The sequence below is a fragment of the Pteropus alecto genome, unplaced genomic scaffold (genome assembly GCF_000325575.1).
Source record: "Pteropus alecto unplaced genomic scaffold, ASM32557v1 scaffold79, whole genome shotgun sequence".
NCBI classification, from domain to species: domain Eukaryota; kingdom Metazoa; phylum Chordata; class Mammalia; order Chiroptera; family Pteropodidae; genus Pteropus; species Pteropus alecto.
Window position 1 is genome coordinate 1711191 of NW_006494612.1, and position 14465 is coordinate 1725655.

General features: G+C 44.8%; 1 pseudogene; it reads left to right on the forward strand.

The window, feature by feature from the left end:
• Nucleotides 1-285: 285 nt before the first annotated feature.
• LOC102879310 lies at nucleotides 286-5335 on the forward strand (annotated as a pseudogene).
• Nucleotides 5336-14465: the final 9130 nt, after the last annotated feature.

Genomic DNA, 14465 nt, shown 5'->3' on the forward strand with positions numbered 1-14465 from the left:
GATATCGAGATTTTTTTTGTTTAAATTGGAAGATCCAGCATCTCCGGGCCCTCATTCCAATCTGGCAATAATTGATTGGCACCGAATGGCTGATGCTTAATCCCTGGGCCAGATAATCACCAAAATCCTTCCACAAACAAAATTCTGAGTTCAAATATGACTATAGTAAGTTTGTTGTTAAACTTTTCATTCAAACAGCATTAACAAAATAGAATTCATTAGTGTGAAGCTCAGAACACTTCTCTGAAGTTAAAGTGAATTTCAGAATTACAATTCTTTAAGGCGATGGGGCGGTTCTACGGAGCAGAATTACCATGGCAACAACACATCATCAGTAAGGTAAAACTAACCTGTCTCACCACAACAGGTCTAATCCCAATTCCCGCTCCCTATTAGTGCGTGAACTAGCCAATGCTTGGTGAATTCCGCTTCACGATGATGGTAAGAACCAACATGGAAGGATCAAAGAGCAACTTCACTATGAATGTTTGGCCGTCATGGGCCAGTTATCCCTGTGGTACCTTTTCTGACATCTCTTGCTTAAAACCAAAAAGGTCAGGAGGATCCAAGGCCCCACTTTCACTGTTTGTATTCATACTGAAGATCAAGATCAAGCGAGCCCTTCTGCTTCCTAGGAGGTTTCTGCCCACCCTGAGCTTGCTTTGGGACACCTCCATTATCATTCAACAGGTGCACCTCCCAGTCTTAGACAGTGGCCTGCTGGCCTGAAATGCCAATATTATTATTGAAGGAGACGTTGGGGTAAGGGGCGACTCTCAGTACCCCATCCTGTCAAAGAGGGCTGAGGCACCATCTTCCTCCAGGTTCGTCTGCTCCAGATCCATGACCTTGAACTGTAGCCTCTCGAAGACCTCTTCCAGGATCTCAGAGGTCTTACAGTTAAGCTTCTGAACTTCACTCCTAAAGCTCCACACACATCACACCTTGGAACAGAGGAAAGATGCAGCCAAGAGCGAGAAGGAGTAGAAAGTAGTGCTGACCAAGGTGGACCAGTGGCTCCGGAAATAGCCAGGTCTGCCACTACAAGGAGGAAGGGGCTGCCCAGGCAATGATGCCTACACCCACAGTGCTTGACACAGGGGCTGACAAGTGAATGACCTGACTGGCCACAGTCCTGCCCAGCAGCAATCCCTGTACCCCAGGCTGGCTAAGCCTAGAGAGGCAGCTCCACTGCTCGGCCTGGGCCACCTCATCATGTACTGGAGCTATGTGTGTGCCCTCATCGCCATGACGGTGTGGAGCATCACCTACCACAGCTGGCTGACTTTCGTGCTGCTGTTCTGGACCTCCCTCTGTGCAGCCACCCTAGTTAGCCATGCTCCGCTGGCCCTTCAACCCTCCACAGCAATATGGACTAGTGCTGTGTGACCTACACTACACTACATAGACCTGTGGGTCCCCAGCTGCCCACCACCCTAGGCCCCTGGGCCAGTTGGGATTGGAGCAAACACACTTCCCATGCCTAGACCTCTGTGCCATGTTTCTGTACATTCTGATTTTCTGGCTCCTGCTACACCAACTTGTCAAGGAGAAGGTGCTAAAGAAGGCAAAGGCTGTCATTGCACTGATGGAGGTCACCGTAGCAGACACAGAGTCCATGCAGACTCAGACGCTGCTTTGGAACCTGGGGGAGCCGGTTATGGGTGTCCACACCAAGTACTGCATCTACACGTATGCCAGCATGTTCGTGGTGGTCCACTTCGCTGGCAGCCTCATTGTCTACAAGACTGTCCACATGTTCCTCTTCCTGCTCTGCCTCACCTCTTTCAGGTGTACTGCAGCCTGTAGTGGAAGTTGCTCAAGGTGTTCTGGTGGTTGGTGGTGGCCTACACCACGTAGACGCTCATTGCTGTCTACACCTTCCAGTTCCAGCACTGGCACAACCTGACACGCTTCAGTGATGAGCCACTGGGATACCTGGGCCTGGGGCAGTTCAGTGTATCCAAGCTCTTCTCCAGCATCTTCACCCTGGCTTCTTCCTGCTCACCTGCATCCTACGGCTACACAACTTCCACCAACCCTTCATTAAGCTCATCAACCTGGGGCATGTGCCTCACCCTCCACCCCCACCCAGTGCCACCTCCCAAGCTGGGCTCACAGGTAGTACTGTAGTGAGCAAGACCCCACAGCTACAGCAGCAGGAAGAGAAGAAAGAGACCCCCCAGAGATGACAGGCTGAGCATAGCTGACGCCCGCCAGGCCGAGCATAGCTGATGCCCGCCAGGCCATGCAGGTCCTGGAAGCCAGTCCAAAAGTTAGACCTGGTGGCCAAGTGGCTGTTAGACCTGGACACTGGCTTCTGGAACATCCTCACCTGCACATACAGGTGTTCATGCAACACTTATTAGAGCTGCACATCTTCAAGCTGGTGGCCTTATATACCATCTAGGTGGCCCCGAAAGAGGCCACCTACTGGTCCTGCTGTGGGCCTTCCCACTGCCTCCCCACCATGGCCAGCCCTGTGGACCCGCATCATCATCATGTGCAAGATGCTCTACCGGCTCAATATAGTCAGCCCACATGAGTACTCCAGCAACTGCAATGAGTCCCTCTCTTGCAGAAGATGGAGATCGACTAGTCCTTGCTGTACCTTACCAACTGGTCTGGGGTGCAGAAGGGCTTCCCAAACCTACACCCAGAACTGCCTACATATCCTCTTGCTGCTGGTGTTTGATGCCATGGTGTACCAGTGCCAGGAACACCACTGCCCACAGCACCTGCTGGCCCCACTGCCAGCCAAGGCTGTCTGTGCTGACGATACTGCCATTAGCTAGACTGGAACCTGCTCGGGTGGCTCAAGCACTTCATTAAGTTCTTCCACAGTCTTGGGCTGGAGATCTGCCATAAATATGATTGGGTAGCACATGAACTTAACAGTCATCCTGCACAGATGCTGGCTGGTGGCCAACCTCATGCACTGGCACTGCGGGCCATCCCCTCTGCCTCTGGCCCAACTACCATCTATTCCTAGCACTCTTCCTGCTGTACCAATACCTGGAGTGCCTGGGCATCCTCCTGCCTGGACTACCCTTAGCACTGGAGCCAGATCATCCCCATAAACTCCACGCTCATCAAGTAGTTGTATCTGCCTGACTTCTTCAGGGCCCCAAACTCCACCAACCTCATCAGTGACTTCCTCTTGCTGTTCTGACCTTCTCAGAAGTAGATGTTCTCTGCCAAGCACACTGAGGAGCAGCAGTATGTGGAGCCTGAGGATAAGCAGGGGGAGCCCAACCAACCCTGTGCCCAGCTTCATGCAGTGCAGGCCCTACCTTGATACTCTGAGGGCGGCCATCCTTCACCACCTCTTCCGAAATGCGCTGGTGGTGGTACATAGCAAGGGAGCCGTCCACATCAGCATCTTCAGGCTGGGCTACCTGCTGGCCTGCTTCTACCTGCTGCTCTTCAGCACAACCCTGCTACAGAGACACATGCACCTGCCTCCTGCTATGGGATGGCCTCCTTCTCTACAACATCACTATGTCCAAGAACATGCTCTTGTTCCTGTCCTACGTCTTCATGAAGCAAATGCAGAGCAACTGCTGCTTTGTAGCCTTGTATGCACTGTCAAAGGCTACTATGATCCCAAGGAGACGTTGTGCAGGTACCAGGATGCCCGTAGAAGAGGCGGGAACTCTCCCAGAGTCTGCTTCCCGTTCCTGCTGCTACAGCGTGCCTTCCTCAGCCACGACTCCCTGCACATCAGGGCAGAGCTCCAGGTCTCTGCCGTATAGGCCTCTGGGCACTTCTCCCTCTGTAACACTATCAACCACAAAAGCATCGACCTTCCCCACAAAAGTGGAGAAGTCCCTGGCCCAGCTAATAAGACAAATGGAGCACATCCCTGCAAGCAGAAGAAGCACAGGCAGGGCCGGGCAGGCCGTGGCCACTTCCGGGACCCCTTGGACCCCAGCCAGGAGCCAGAGCCTGGCAGTCCAGGGGCCTCCTCCCCACCACGGGCCATGGTGGTGGCCCTGGCTAGATCACGCCACAGTCATCCACTCCGGGAATACTTACTGTTTGCGTCCAACAGTGAGGAGGAGGCGGAGGTCCAGCCCAAGGACCCCAGGCTGTGGACACTGACAACCTCCTAATTGGTGTTCCAGGAATGGGTGACCAAAGCCCAGATGCTGCTAAGGCGGGAGCAGTGCCGGGATCAGGCGCTGCAAGAGCGGTCAGAGCAGCTACCCACGGGAGACGGCCTGAGCCAAGAGGCAGACCAACAGAGGGTCTGCAGAACGAAGTGTCAGGCCACAGCCCCATGAGACAGTGAGTGCTGAGCACCGTGCATCCATAGCTCTAAGAGCGACGTGGGGGCGCAAAAGACACTACCTCCTCCCGCGAGAGTTACTCGGGGCTGGGCGGGTACTGGAGTTGAGCATGCTCCGTACGCCAGCACCCCCGGAAGCGAGGCCGCGCCGCCAGGCCGCGCTCCAGGGCCTGCTGAGGCCCGCAAAGCACCAAGCATCGCATCCAGCGGGTTGGGGCAGAGAAGTCGCTGAGCGGCACGACCGAGGACACTAGCAGCACGTGAGCACCGGCTACAACACCTGCAGCAGCAGCAGAAGCAGCGAGAAATGGTCACCAATCCCAGATCTTCCCTGTCTGGTTTTCAGGAGCTACTAGCCAACGCTTGCACCGGATGCACACAGCCAGACATTTGCTTCTTGCCCGGCGACTGTGCAGCCTGGAGCTGGAGGAGGCTGGGTGGTTCCTGGCTGGCAGGCTCGGTCGACCAGTGTCTGATCAACCCCTCGAAACTTCTGCTTCATCGTCCTCAACCACATGGTCACCACCTCGGATGCCTCCCTGGTGCTGCCCGTGCTCGTCTTCCTGCGGGCCATTCGGGCCATTCTGTCCATCTCGTCCATCCCTCAACCCAGCAAACGTTGGGTGACCGCCATCGCCTTCACTAAGGTCACAGCAGTCACCAAGAACCTGCTCTAGTTTGGCTTCTTCCCCTGGGACAGACACATTATGCGGCCACATTATGAGAAAAGCCCTGCTTCCCTAGACACATCCTGGACCTGAAGAAGACTGACATCACCTACGACCTGGTGCAGCTCATGGCCCCCTTCTTCCACCTTTCTCAGCTGCTGTGCTATGGACTCGGCCCACGAGGAGGACTTGCTCTCCAAGGAGCACCACAGGGACAGTGGGAAGAAAAAGGTGGTTACAGAGGCCAGTAGCCCAGGGCCCCCACCAAGAATGATATCCAGGCAGAAGCAAGGCACTGGACTTCTCTTCCTGACGGCTGACATTGTAATGATCTTTGCTCTCCTCCATGTATTTTAGTAGGAGAAGGGAGAGCCCCAAACCCAGAGAACGGAAAGGAGGTGGGGGAGGGGGCTGGGAAGAGAGAAGACAGAGTCACTCTGAGAAATGCCAGGTCTCCAGCTGCAGAGCTTCTGTCTGCCTCTGGCCCAGAGCATGTATGGGCTCCTGTGCCGTTTCTTCCATGACATTGTGCACCCAAGTATGGTGCAGGCACTGACCTCTACGTTTTCATTATCTGGCCAACATCGTTGACTTCAGCAGCAGCAGCTTCTGGGCCTTTGGGAAGCACTCGGCAGCCACGGCCATCCTATCCTCCCTGACACAGACGCCCAGGCCTTACTGGTCATGCTGCTGATCCACTTCAGCACCACAGTTATAGACCCAGCCCTCCACCTGCACAAGACGGAACACCAACAGGGCATACTGGCCTTCCAGGTCATCCTGGTGCTGGCCATCCACCTCTGGATGTTCAGCCTTCACTAAAAGGATGTTCAAGCCAGAACATGGAGCCCAGCTGTGGTGCTTGGCCAAGGGCACCTACTCCACCCTACCAGACCCACTGCAACTACCCCATCAGCGTCCTCAGCCACTTCCTCATCAGAAAGGGAAGCATGGCCCTCCACTTCCCATGCTGAGAGTTCTCTGATTAAAAACGTTTTTATTGAAGGGAAGCATGGCCCTCCACTTCCCATGCATGCTGAGAGTTCTCTGATTAAAAACGTTTTTATTTTTACAAATGGACAAAGTTTGAGAAAGGCAGTCTCATGTACATAGTCTTTCGTCTTGGAACACTTCCTTGACAAGAAATAAAGAGCCTGTGGCCGAGTTTATCAGCTTGTATGGTATTATCTTTTCCTGTTTCATACTTAATGAGTGCCCCTTTGTCCTGCTTACGTACATGTCAGTGGCCCTCAGGTACATCCCAGCCTTCAGTATTTCAGAATCCACAGGAGAAGGGTCAAGGTCCTTCTGCTGTGGTGCCATAGTAGTGTGTATAGGCCAATTGCCCCATGTCAGCTGCCAGGAGCACCTGCCAGCCGTGAGTGACTGACTATACTATGAGAGCTAACCTTGCTCTGTCTCTTCTCCATATAAGAGCATTTCTCCATCCAGTGCTTGATCATGTTTTCCTTGGTTACTCTGATACCAAGACGCAGTAGGCAGAAGTGTTTGGACTTTTCCTTATGGCTGGTATTGTGATGATCTTTGCTCTCCTTGTATTTGGAGTTCTCTCCTGGCATTGATTACTGATACACAGTGTTCTGCTTGACAGATCGCTAATGGATACCTGGGTTTCTTTTCAGTGATGAAAATGGTCTTAAGTTAAATCATCATGATGGTCGCACAACTCAACAAACATGCTAATAGATGGACATAATGCTTTTTGAAAAAAATTCACTAAAATTAAAACTGTATAACCAATGCTTTCTGTAGCATATGTCTACGTAAAGATTATACTCTCAGAGGGCTTAGACTTCTAAGAAAGAAAAGAGAAGCCCATTAGCCAGTCTTCTCATCTCCTCCACTTTAAACATCGCAGTCAGCCTCCATATTCAAAGAGATCAAGGAGCCTATGTATAAAAGGAAACTGTGATGAAAAGGAAGGTACGTATGGGACTTTCCTCTTACTCATAGTAGTTTCAATCCTTTATTTGCTGATTCACCAGAGATAAGCTGTGTATCAGCTTAATATCACCTCAGCCTCCATTTTATCTACAACTCATGCAGGCTGGGAATGTAACTGTTGGCAGTAGTCTTAATTTTCACTTAAATCGGATGTTCCATTCATTTTTTTTTTTTAAAGATGACTTAAATGTTAGTATACTTCTATTTCAGTCCTCTTGATGGCTATTGTTTCTTCTATTAAATTCCTGGGCTCATTCAGGAAGGGGCAAGAGGGAGATACCTGTATCTCAAAACACTTTCCATTGTTCAGCCCAGAAGACTTTCGACATCAGTTCTAATGGTGGTCAATGTTGTATGAAAGTGGAGCAGAGTGGCACCTCAAACGCTGTTACTGACTTAGCAGTACACTGGGCACAGATAAAGTTGCCATTAAAAGCAATGTACTCTTCCCTCCTTCACATATGCCTGGGGTCACTTGTGTTTGGCATTTACGCTCCTTCATGTTATTGCAAAACCATACCCTGGAGTATTGCTAACTCAGTTTTCTCTTCACTACATTCGATGTAATTTTCACATCGAGGTGTTTCTATAGACTGGGCAGAGTTAGAGTTCAGCTCCCTCTAGCCACAGTGTTCAAATTTGACTAGACAGCAGCAATTGCTTTTTAATCTAAGCAAACTGATCTGTCAAAGGCAATCAATTCAGGGAAGTTATTCCAGGAGGATCCTAATAATCCCGATGAATCACACTGCCCTATATGAAACTCAGCCGCTGAACTCTTGACATAGTATGTCACAAGTACTTAGAGGAATAAGTACATAGAGCTGAACTCCGTGTTGACACACAAAACGCTAGCCTCTCGTGCATAAGTTAACGATCATTGCATTTGGTCTGGTGTAGGAGCACACTGTTGTGTGTGGTGATGTCAATTCGTGTTTAATGATGTTACATCAACTAGGCTTCCTATCACACAACCCACTGTCCTCACAAACACTTATCAACAGTGTGCCTGATTCCTCCAAATGAGAATAAAGGTTTGTCATTTTTAATCACCTCCTATCTTTTAAACGATGGTTCCCAACCTCTTAATAATGCCCATACCAACTTAGGGCTTTACAGTTACCAAGATCTTAATTATTGCAACAACACTGAGAGGTCAGTAGAGATGGAGCATCGCTTATGTCATTAGTAAGTCATAGATCTGAGACTCAAACTTTGATATGATGGTTTCAGGTTTTGAGGTCTTCTGATGCTGTAAAATCTTGTCATTGAAGCTTTTGTTCTAGCGTTAGGTTTGCTAGGGTAGGTGAGGTAGGGTTGGATAGCAGTGCTGAGAATCCTGTCCCTGAGTAGGGTAGCACTGTCAGAGAACCCCGCCCCCACACACAGAGAACCTTACCACACTTTAGATAAGGAAATAAAGAGCAGATGGGGATGCAGCAGTCATGAGTGGGGTCTGGTGGAGGGTAGGGGTGAAAATTCTTCCAAAATGATAAAACAAGAGTTCTTTGAGAAAGACCTCCTCTTATTAACAGCTGGAGGAGAGCTTTAAGAGAGAAAATAGCACACACTCAACTTAATCAAACGGCAAGGAATAGATTGGCTTCAAGGTAAGCTTTAAAGAATTACAGCAGTAATAATAGCTCGTGCATATTGAGTACTCAATATTTTCCACCATTCTAAGAGCTTTTTGTGTATTAGTTTATTAAATTCTCATCATAACTCTATGAAACAGGTACTGTTGCTCTGATGAGAAAAATTGAGGCAATGCGAAGTTGATAAACTTACCTGTGACCACACAGCTAGGAAATTTTAGAACCAAAATTCCAACCTAGGCAAACTGATTCTCTAACGTGCTCTGATTATTTTGTGCCAGTAATGATGAATTTGGAGACTTCCTGAATTATTAGAAATTTTATTAGTATTTCTGACTTATAAGCAATACTGAATATCTCCATTTCTGGCAGTATTGCAGCCTAGGCAGTCTGACTGAAACTCCCATGAATACACCCAAAATTCACACATAAAATTAAAAGAAAAAAAACTTTTTTTATAATGAGATCAATCTAGGCAGTTTCGGCTTCTCCACTGAATGCTCAGTAGCTCTCCTCCTCACAACGACATTGAGTTACTGCTACTGAAGAAAGTTCTCATAACAATGAAGACTCTCTGCACACTTGTTTGGAGATAAAGGAAGAAAGCATTTAAAGCCGGAGCTTCTACCTTGATTAAAACAAAATGGATTGGTGCTCTGCAAGGACTTGAAACTGGCAAACTCTCCAGAGTTATGGCAGGATGAAGGGGGAGAAAGGGCACAACATAATTAGAGATGACAAAACTCATTTAGTGAGAAGGCACCAGGATAATAAGGAAGTTCAAAGTTATGACTAAAGAGGAATTCTTGAAGGCTGGAGAGATGATGGCCTGGAAGGTACTATTTTTAGATCTGTATTTCAGTTCAATAAAGAATAAAATCCTAAAAAAACAAAAACAAAAACAAAAACAGAAAACTTTAAAAAAATGCTAATAAGCTGGCAAGGAAGGAGGAAAACTGAGGTGCCTAAAATTACATGAAAATGTGAACCCAGAGAGGTGAGCTGAACCCTGAAGTCAGTTTTTACTCTGATGATATTCACTGATCCTCATTACCTTGATCTTTGATTTTCATAGGGTCTCGGGGCATGGAGTCACACGTCAAAGTCCAGGGCTTGACCAAAGTGGAAGTCTGATAGAAGACCTCACCACACATAGATCCATTTTGCATATTAGATATAAGAAAAACTAATTTCTCAATCCCCAGTGCTAGTACAAAAGGAAAAAAAAATCTCTCCTAAGAACTCATAAGCACAAAACAGAGCTTCATGGAACGCTTCTAGTCCAAAATCACACTACTAGAGTGGTACCAAAGAAACTTCAGGTTAAGAATATGGTAAATGTTTCTAGGTTGATAATATGCTTAGATGCCTGGCAGAATCGGAAGCAACCCCCCTCTAAAGGTGTTAAAACCTTAAAGTCAATTCTCAAAGAGTTCCCACAGATAAACTACCAAAGAATAAAAGCTCAGAGCAAAATTTCACAAAAACACATAAAGCATCATTTGTGCTTAAGTGTAGAGCCAGTAGAAACTATACTCGTAAGAATCAGACTCCAAAAGACACGATAGTGCAATTACATAATTGAGAATGACATGTATAATCTGATAGTCTTGCTTCCACTGTACCACTTACTCCTCTCTGGCCCTGGGCTTCTCTGAAGTCGTCAGGATGTCTTCAGAAATCAACTAGGCATTCATGCATGCACATCTAGAAGTACAGGGAAGCTGGAGTCCCTGGGGCAACCTTTGACTGACAGGGTATGAAAGCCAATGGATAAATGCTCTTGTCTTTACTCCTTTGGTGGACAATTCTGAGGTGCCATTTCTTCAGAAAGTCCTGCTGGAATTGAGTCTCAGCTGCCCACACTGGAAATCAGCCCACAGGGCACCCTCCTATTGGCTTTCCTCCTTCCTCGTTTCACTTTCTCCAATCTCCCATTCCTGTTTACTGGGTTCCCGTCTCACAAAAAACTACTTGCCTGAGGATTTAAAATATAAATAAATAACAAAATACTAACAATAAAAATGAATATTTGGGGGAAAAAAAAAACTTCTAAAAATGAAAAATAATTTTAATTTAAAATTCGAAGGATGATTACACAATAGACACAGAATAATAAACTGGAAGATAAATCAGAGTATTTTGCCGAATAGTGACACAGCATATGGAAAATATGAAAGAGATGGTAGAGCAGAAATAGTCAAATTGGAATTCCTAAAGGAGAGAATAGGGAAACTCTGGGGAGACAATATTCAAAGAAATAATGGCTAAATTTTCCAGATTGAATGATTTAAATCTTCAGATTCAAGAAGTTCTAAATTTCAAAAGAAAAAAAGAAAGAACAGCTGGACAAATAAAAAACATAAATTAATGTTTTAATAAATAATACATAGAAATACAAAATATGAATTATTATGTAAACTTAAATGGAAAAATAAACCTATTTAAAAGTAAAATGATTGGATTGGATAAAAATAGATAAAATCTGTATATAAAGTGTTTTAGAAGCCTGTGACATAAAGGATAAAAAATAATTGAAATCAGGGTGAAAAAATATATATACAGTGCAAATAACCAAAATAAAGCCGATGTTACTACGGTAATATCAGAAAAAAAATAGACTTTAAGGCAAAAGGCACTGAGAAAAACTACATAATGAGAAAGTTAATTCACCAGTCAAAAATAAAAATTCTAAACTAAATTCTAAAGAATATAGCTTGAAACTATATAAAGCAAAACTTGAAAGAATTACAAGAAATATATAAACACACCAATAGAGCTTAAGATTTTAATGCACCTCAGTGGTTTATAGCTCACAAAACTAAGCAGAAAAAAAATATCAGTAAGGACATAGAAGATTTAAACAATACAGGTAATAAACTTTACCTAATGGATATACAGAGAACATTTTACCCAAGGAGCAGAGACGTACTTCAAGCAGAGACAGTAATTTATAAGAACTGAATACATTCTGGGCAATAAAACAAGATTCACCTAATTTTGAAAGATTGATATCATACAGATTATATTCTTTGCCACAATAGAATAATGAAGCACAAATGGCCAATAAATTATAAAAATCACACTTACATTTTTAGTAATAATGAAAATCAGAATCACACTGAGGTACCATTTCACAAGAACTATATTGGCAAGATTTTAAAAATCTGAAAATCTTACGTGTTGGCAAGAATCTAGAGTAACCACATCTCTCACAGACTGTGAGAGAAAATATTAATTGGTATCAACACTTTGGAGAACAATTAGGATCACCTAAAGGTGTGCATTCTCCATGACCCAGCAATTCTGCAGGGAAAACTCTGGCACAAATGCAGATGAACAAGAATATTTATGGCAGTGATATTTTAATAGTAAAAACTAGGGACAATCCAAATGTCTATCCTAAAAAGAAAAAAAAAAAGGCCACATTAAGCAAATAACCTTCCCCTGTGGACATGTGTGAAATTCCACTGGAAAACATGCAGCATGAGATGACTGGGTCATAGGTACCCACATGTTTAATTTTACTAAGATTTTCCAGCATTTTCTCCTGGATGGCCCCACCAGTTGACACTCTAAATAGCAGGGTTCAAGAGTTCTCAAATTCTCACTAAAATCTGGCATTTTCTGTTTTCTAATATTTGCTAATGTGGAACCGAATTTTTATTTCAAACTTGCTTTTTTTGATTTGCATCTCTTCGTAGAATTGTTAACTAGTTATGACGACTTCTGCAAATTGCCTAACCAAATCCTTTGCCCATTTGCCCCCCGGGTTTCCTGCCGTTTTCTTGCTAAAATACAGGTATGTTTGTATATTCCGTATGTCAATTCCTTTGTTGGACTTCGACATTATGGAAATCTTTTCCCAATCTGTCATCTGTTAACTTTCTCTATGCTGGCCTTCAAATGAAAGAACCTCTTAATTTTATAGTACGCAATTTTTCATCTTAAAGTTTGTGTTTTGAGGGCCTTTCGTTTTTTTCCCCACTCTCATGTCATAAGTCCTTTAAACAGTTTTAAGATTTGTAAATTTTTTTGTAATTTTTGAGAAATTATTTCTTAGCAGCTATTGTAGATAGTATCTAATTTCCAATAAAATTTTCTGATTGGCTAACGCCAATAAAGACAAATGCTATCATTCTTATCTCCCATTAGTTCTAGTAGTTTTGTTCAATCCATTTATTTTTAATGTACATAATCATAATATCTACAAATACTTGCAATTTTGTTTTTTTCTTTCCAATCCTGATAACTCTTCTTTCCCTTACATCATTGCATTGGCCAAACCTTCAGTTTTCTATCAAACATTAATAGTGAGTATTCTTGCCTTGGGGTAGATGATAAAGAAAATGAAAGTTTCCCCACAAACAGTATTTGCTGTAGAATTTCTGGTACATTGTTTTTATCAAATCAAGGAAGTTCTTTAAAAATTTGAATTTTATGATAGTTTTTATCATCAAGAGGGGTTGAATTTTATCAAGCATTTACTTTGAAATTTATTGATGTAATCATGATTTTTTCCTCATTCCAATAACGTTCTGACCTCTAAAACTATCAAGATAATAAATGTGTGTGGTTTTAAGCCATTACGTTTATGATAACTTGTTACAGCAGCAATGAGAAACGAACGCAATACGTAATTCTCATAATTTTACATCTTGTTTATAAATTGTAGCATACAGAGGTTAAGAGACTTGCCCAAGGTCACACAGCTGAGGAGTCTGGCTCCTGTTATTTCTCAGATCTCTCCATAGGCCATTACAAAAGCTTTACCTGGCAAGCCTCCCTGTGGAAGGCTGCCTTCCCCGACATGCACACCAGACTTGGTGCACAGGTTATGCACTGCAGTCTCTAAAGGCTGTTGCAGTCAACAACTCAGGCTCCCCTAGCCACTGATGCTCCTTGCATATTTGCATTCTTGCCCAGGCATATTTGATTTGCATTCCAAGCCCTGATGCCTTCATTCCCTTGGTCTCTGTACCTAAGGCCTCAGGCAGATTTCTTCAGACACCTCTGCCGACGTCTCCTTATGAGGAGAGGAAGAGGAAACCTTGAAAACGCTTTGTTCTACTCTGACTTTTCCTAATACTTTTCCATTCCTTCACTCTTCCCTGCCAAGCTCAGGGTCCCTAGAATTACTTGTGCCTTTAGTTCAGGGCTTCCTCAACAGTGAGACAATCCCCATGTCTGTGCTGATGTATCTGACACCAGATCAGTGTACCGTTCCATGCGGAAATGGAATGGGGGAGTTGGCACCTTCTCCAGTTTCAGACTCTCGTTTATACCATTGCCATAGGTGATTAAGGGCTTAACTTTTAATTTTTTGGCTTGTTGCATTAATCAGCTACTCCAACACCTAACACACCTGACAGTTCAACTCTCTCTCAGCTCTACTGAGTTCCTGACAACAGCTAATAGTGGAAAAGTTGGAATTCAAACCCAGGCGGCTAACCCTAAGTCTGTACTCTAACCATGGGGCTCTACGGCCGCCTTCTGTGTTACAGCAGTACAGTCCAGGGAACTGACGATGGCGACTGGGAAAGGGCAACAAAAGCTGACTAAGATGTATTAGACAGATAAACTCAACAAGAGTTGGTGACAGCCTGAATGTGGAGAATGAGAGAAAAGGAAGATTAAAGGATGACTCCTTGGTTTGCAGCTTAGAGCAATGAGGTAGACAGTGGTGCCTTTACTGAGACGGGAAAGAATGGTATAGGCTGGCAGGGGGACAATGGGGAAACAAGAGATCCTCTCTGGATATATTTAAGGTTTGAGAATCTTAATAAACATCCAAGTAAAGACGTCAAGTGGGCCACTGCATATAGAATTTTAGAATTTGAATGTGAACATCCATTTTACTTTTTTTCTCTATTCTTAGATATTAGGAAAAGAGTAATACTGTATAAATAAAAACTGTACAAGCACCACTTTAAGCATCCTCCCCAC